This window comes from Nicotiana tomentosiformis, chromosome 9 (genome assembly GCF_000390325.3).
Source record: "Nicotiana tomentosiformis chromosome 9, ASM39032v3, whole genome shotgun sequence".
Lineage (NCBI taxonomy): Eukaryota > Viridiplantae > Streptophyta > Magnoliopsida > Solanales > Solanaceae > Nicotiana > Nicotiana tomentosiformis.
In genome coordinates, this window is record NC_090820.1 from 12,020,849 (window position 1) to 12,027,671 (window position 6,823).

Sequence of the window (6,823 nt, forward strand, 5' to 3'; positions counted from 1 at the left end):
ATCGATCATGGCCCTCGAGCCTGCCTTCGATCATGGCCCTCGAGCCTTTCCCTCGAGCCTGCCTTTGATCATGGCCCTCGAGCCTTGACCTCGAGCCTGCCTTCGATCATGACCCTCGATTTCTGGGCAGAAGAACATTTGCAGCAGCTTTTGCAGCAGTTGTTTAAGACCCATTTTTGATTCGTTAACCATCCGAAACTCACCCGAGCCCCTCGGGGCCTCAACCAAATATACCAACAAGTCTTAAAACATCATGCAAACTTATTTGAAACCTCAAATCACATCAAACAACGCTAAAATCCCAAATCACACCCCAACTCAAGCTTAAGGAAACTTAAAAATTTCCAACTTCTACATTCGATGTCGAAACCTATCAAATGAAATCCGATTGACCTCAAATTTTGCACACAAGTCATAAATGATATAACTTAGCTATAAAAAATTTCCGAACTGGATCCCGACTCCGGTATCAAAAAGTCAACTCCCCGGTCAAACTTCCAAACTTAAATTCCTATTTTAGCCATTTCAAGCCTAATTCAACTATGGATTTTCAATAAAATTTCGAACACGCTCCTAACTCCAAAATCACCATACGGAACTGTTGGAATCATTCAAATTCTATTTCGGGGTCGTTTGCACATAATTCGATATCCGGTCACTATTTGAACTTAAACTTTTAATTTTTCATCAAAATTTCATATCTCGGGCTAGGGACCTCGGAATTTGATTCCGGGCATACGCCCAAGTCCCAAATCACGATACAGACCTACCGAAACTGTCAAAATACTGATCCGAGTCCGTTTGCTCAAAATGTTGTCCAAAGTCAACTCAATTGAGTTTTAAAGCTCTATTTCACATTTTAATCCATTCACATAAAAACTTTCCGAAAAATTTTACGGACTGCACACGCAAGTCGAGGAATGATAAAATAGTGTTTTTCGAGGTCTTAGAACACAGAATAAATTATTAAATTTAAAGATGACATTTTGGGCCATCACAATTAACGAGAAAGAGGAAGTATTCTAGTGCAAGTAAATGTCATTACGAAAAAGTGCATGCAGTTTTAAATCCTAAACACCAATTTGGTTAAAGATCTTGAAAATAATTTTTATCCAATTAACATGAAGATGATGAAATTTGGCAATCAATATTTGAAGGTGGTTAATGGTTTACCTCACTGATCGTAGAGGATGGGGCTTAAGCATCTAAACATTTTTTCCCAATAAATAATCAAAAAGTAATCCTTACATAAAAACCAAACACCAATATCTCTTATCTGAACACTCAAACCAAACAAGCATAAATCTAGTAAAATAATAAGCATTATGTCATTTGGAAATTAATTTGTAAAAGATCGATAGATAAAAGTCAACAACAACAAACACGGTGAAATCCTATAAGTGGGGTTTGGGGAAGATAGTGTGTACGCACTGTTTCGGGTAGACCCTCGGCTCAAGAACAAAATCGATCGATGAAAGTATGTTGAGTTAATCTTATTCATCTTCTTTTTCCTTTTTAACATTTACCGGAGAATCTTTCAAATTGATCAGCTGGGAGGCCTTCACATAGATCCCCATACTCTCAATATCATCAGAATTCTTACTACCATTAAAACCACCCAAAAAACGATGATTTCCTATCTGAAAGTTGAAATCAATATTATGGCCTTTTCATTTGTCACACATTAGTACTTTTGTTCTTCTATATATATCGAAATGGGAGTAGTCTGACGCTTAGTTTCTCTTTCAATTTAATTTTGGAAGTTCAATGAATTTCAGTTTTCATTATCTTAAATTCTTCTTTTGATTAATTAATATCATTATATGCACCCCAAGACTGCAGGAGGAAGCATCTAGAGAATATTAAAAGCTTATTTTAAAGATTTTCAATCCTTTTGCTCCAAAAATAGGAATATCTTAGGAGTGAATAGCTAAGATTGGGAATCTAGGAATATATAGATGCTATTGGAACATTTTTCTTTCACTGGTTTACACAAATTTAGCCATTTTAGAAATTCGAAAATGGAATAGAACATTACGTCAGGATTTAAAAAAAACATATATATATATATATATATATATATATATATATATATATATATATATATATATATATATATAGTAGGTTAGTCAAACTGCGAAGGATCTAAAACAGCTCAAACTAAATATGGGAGAGCTCTCTCATAGAATTTGATATCTAAAACAAAGGGCTTAATTGTGCATTGCCAGCTATTAATCCACAATCTATAAAACAACTGCAAATACTCTGTCGTTTATGTGCAAGTTCTGTGTTAGTTTTAACTTTTAACAGTGTTTTTGGGTGGTTTCTGTTACTTGACAAATAATGCTTAGAGGACAAAGTTAAACCTTCTTTAGAGATAACTTTGGCCAAAAACTGTTAAAATGCTATAAAAACCAGTTTGACTAAATTAAACGATCTTGAAGACAGTTCTTCTCGAAACATGAAGATGAAATTTTGGCAATCAAAATTGATACCTCACTATCATAGTGGACGGGGCTTTACCATCTTAACTTATTTTAATAAAAAACTTAGAAGTTAATCTTTACATAATAACTATGCACCAATCAGTAGATCGATTGTGCAAAAGTAAAACCAAATAAGTAGAGTAAAATAAGACAGTAGAACGTGTTCCAAGTCTGCCCCACAATCCTCACTTCCATCATATATATTGGGCACTTCTAACTTTCAAACATCCCCATAAGATCTCCCTTGGGATTTTGTCCTAGACTTTCTCTAGGTCAATGAACACCAGAACTATATCAGTTGGAAATTAATAACAAGAAGATGAGTTTATATCATGAGTTAATCTTCTTCCTTTTCAACCTTCACTCGTGGATACTCAAGTTGATCATGGAGGATATGATGGGCTTCACATAGATCCCAATACTCTCAACGCCAGAGCCATTCTCGCTGCCATGAAAACCACCAAAAAGACGACGGTTTTCCATCTGAAAGTTGAAGTCCCTGGCATCAGTTGAAGGCCGGGTACACCCAAATGGTCCATAAGAACCCTTATTGGTGCTAAATTTTATAGATTTCAAAACTCTAGGTTCGTACTGGCTCAGTTTTCCGTGATAACCGCTTATCGAAGTAAGAAACTCTGATGGATAATCAAAGACAACTGCATAGAAGTTTTGACTCTGATAAAAAACACCATGTTTGTTTGACAGAACTATGTTTCCACTCTCATAGAATAGGAACTGAAGTGACTCAACTGCGTCTTTGCTGTAGGAAACAAAAATCCCAGCAACTTGGTCTCGTCCCTTTTCATCCCAAAATGATCCAGCTTGTCCGCCCACTGGGCCAACTTTGATCATATCCATATTCTCTCTTCTTTCTGAGTAGTCGTAATTGAAAGATCAAGTCAAACAGATAAAGAAGTTAATTCAAACTTCTAAAAGTTTTTGAGTCGTATTAATTAGACTCGGACACCAATCGGAAAGGTTTAAAAGTGCAGGAGGGAGCTTAAAGAGAAGTTTAAAGCTAATTTAATTTATTTTTTAGTTTATGTTCTGTACGCACTGCTTCAAAGTTAAAAAACTTTTATACGATATATCAGGTTAGATTAAGTTGACCTACAATAACAGACAACATTTCATATCAAACATGATATAAGTTGCTATAGCTAGTCAGATTACACTGACCGTGTAAAAACTAAGTTCCCAAATAGTCTTACATTTCAAAATGGTAGTTACACTAGGGTACTAATTGAATCATAGGCATCTAGAATTCCAGGGATATAGAGCTAAAGTTTCCATTCACATTGCTCCATATGATAGTTCTTAATTAGGACTAAATGCAACTAAGAATTAGAATGAGATATGAATTTAGGATTTGGATATTCTGACTGTCACACTGTTTTAAACGTAGACATGTACTAGCTATTACATGGTCCAAATAGGGAAAACATTTTGTTGATTTGATCAATTTTGAGCTTCGGTTCAAACTATTCGTCTTGTCAGGTCGGGTTATCCATTTCAATTTACATCAAAGGCGCGCTTAAAGCGCGCTTAAGCCATGAAACGAGACTCAAAATATGTTGAGCGTTTCGCCTCGCTTAACGGACGCTTCAGTGTTGTCATCAACGCTCTAAGGCATACTTTTCCTTGCTAACGAGCGTAATTCGGAAGACGCGGCACTAAACAGTTGTTATTTCACTTTATCGTAAATTTTCTTCAATTTCTTTGTCCATATAATTGGTATTCATGCTTATAGATATTATTGAATAAAGGAAAATAAAAAGGATACTAATAGTCTATAATTTACCTGCAGAAAGTTAAGATTTTCAGAGAAACCCAAATACCAAAATTTTCAAATAAACAAAAAGAGAAAGAAATAGCAGCAGAAAATAAACAAGAGAGAGACTTACAGTTACAGTGAAGGACTGAAGATGAAGTGGTTATCGGTGAGCAGCAGGGGAGGGTTTTCTCTTTTACGGGAGAGATGAATTTGGGAAAGGTAAGAATCTTTGTCACTCTATTTATATATCTAATGTCTTATCATGATTTTGGCATATGAAATTATGAATTATGCATCTGCTTTAGTTGCTCGATAATATGCTAACTCGTACAGTCGTACTCAAATTTATCTTGCAGCAATATTATATTCTTCATGTCTTTAAAGAATAAATTCTATTTGCTTAAATACATAATATAATTTTATCTTATTCCTTACTGGAAATCAAACTGAACAATAAAAAAAAAAAGACTCCATATTATTTGGTTTAACTATCATACGAACAATTTAATCGGATAAGTATTGTTTAAACCCAACTACATGTGTTTTTGAAAAAAAATTAAATGATTGTCATAAAAATTAAGGTAAAAAATTAATATTTATTATTATTATTATTATTATTATTATTATTATTATTATTATTATTATCTTAACCAACATGAAGGTATCGTTATGCAATATAATTCTCAAAAGGTATAAAAATTCTATTAATATTTCATGTAATGTGCATTCAGATAAATTATTATAATAGTGTTTGTAATATCTATTTTTATCTGCATATAATTTTAATATTTTGAATTATAAGAGCGAATTATAGTTAACTAATTAAAAGCTATTCATTGATAATATTTAGTGATGGTACTTGAATTTAACAGATTGGATATTACCTCTTTTAGTTCATGAATAATTTTGCTGACATATGATCTCTTTTATTATTTCGATGGCTTTATCATGAGAATCTTACTATTAATACTGACATTTTTCATGAGTTTCATAGTAAAAATTTCAAAACTAATTCTATCAAAATTAAATTCAAAATAAAATACATAACTAATTGCATTTGGATCTTTTGATTTGAAATTTTGAATAATAAACCTACTCTTTGTCCCTCAAGTGAGTTCCACGCCCATCAAAAAATATAATTTATATTATCTCAATATGAAAAGTATGTTAATTCAAATGAGGAAATAATTTAAATAAGGTAAAACTTTTATTACGTTTAAAGTTCTAAATATTAAGAGTTTTATATATTTTAAATAAGGAAAGATTTCTAGTAATACTAAATGACTATTTTAAATATTAAAACAATAATTAAATGACTATTTCTAAATATTAGGGAATTAATTAGAATGACTATTTTGTCCAGTGAGAACTCTATTTTTAAAGGGTAAAAAAGGCGAATTAAATTTCACTAAGGGTGTTCGTATTTTTAATATAGTACTAGTTTTAGGGTACGCGCTTTGCGTGTGTACCTCATACCAATAAATATAATATTTGTTTAAAATTTATTATTTAATGTGAAGTCTATTTTTAATAATAAAAAAAGTCGATCAATATTTTGAATTGGAGAGATATGTTTATGTTTTATGACAGAATTGTTATTCAGTAATTAACGATAGCTATTTGATACTGAAATATCTTATTAACATTGATGAATTATCTCCAATGGAGGTTAAAATTGTAAGTCTGTTTTATTTTATCATTATCGGCCATTTATGCGTAAGGGAATCATCCATTTATTTTTCGTCAAATTCCTTGCTTTCACATGCAGCATATAATTACGCATAGAGAATTTTTTTTATAAATAATAAAGCATATGTAAACGACAATTAAAATTTTTGATCCGAAAAGGAAAATGAATGGGTCTGACCTTGGACGAAATAATTACTCATATCCGCAAAGCCACGAAGATAAATTCCTATTGGCAGCACACTGCACATATTTTTAACTCACTTGCCAATAACTCTCTATCGAGATAATCACATTAGCTTGCTCCATTAAAAATTAGGCTTAATATTTTCATACATAAGAATATAAAACCTAAATGAGCATATTGTGAAGCAAAACGACACTCATGTAAAAATCAGGGCCACAAGTTTGTTTGAAGTAATAAGTGTATTTTTACCTTTCATTCATTGAGTACCTAAACAAAGAATATGTACATAAGTAACTACATGTCAATAACTTTTGAAATACATCACCACATCTTGGGTGCAGGAAGAACATGTATATCCACACCACGCATAAAAGGAATTATAGTTATTGAAGAAACTAATAATGTAACGACCCGTCCGGTCGTTTTGAGTATTATAGCCTCGTTCCCCCATTTACTGCTTATCATGTGTTCAATTATAATTATGTGACTCGTCGGTGAGGGTTCAGAATGAATTGGAACACTTAGTTCCAAGATTTAAAGCTTAAGTTGAAATAGTTGACCGAATGTTGACTATGTTTAAACGACTCCTGAATAGAGTTTTGATGATTTCAATAGATCCGTATGATGATTTTGGACTTAGGAGCGTGTCCGAAAAATTAGTTGGAAGTTCGTAGTTAAATTAGGCTTGAA

The 6,823-nt window shown here is 32.3% G+C and overlaps 1 long non-coding RNA gene across 1 annotated transcript; it reads right to left on the reverse strand.

Moving 5' to 3' along the window:
- Window positions 1–2,518: 2,518 nt before the first annotated feature.
- Window positions 2,519–4,533, reverse strand: LOC138899483 (uncharacterized). The gene is made up of 2 exons (XR_011411153.1): window positions 4,391–4,533; window positions 2,519–3,358 (listed from the first exon to the last, which is right to left on the reverse strand). It is a non-coding gene; the product is annotated as an uncharacterized lncRNA (long non-coding RNA).
- Between the last annotated feature and the right edge of the window lie 2,290 nt (window positions 4,534–6,823).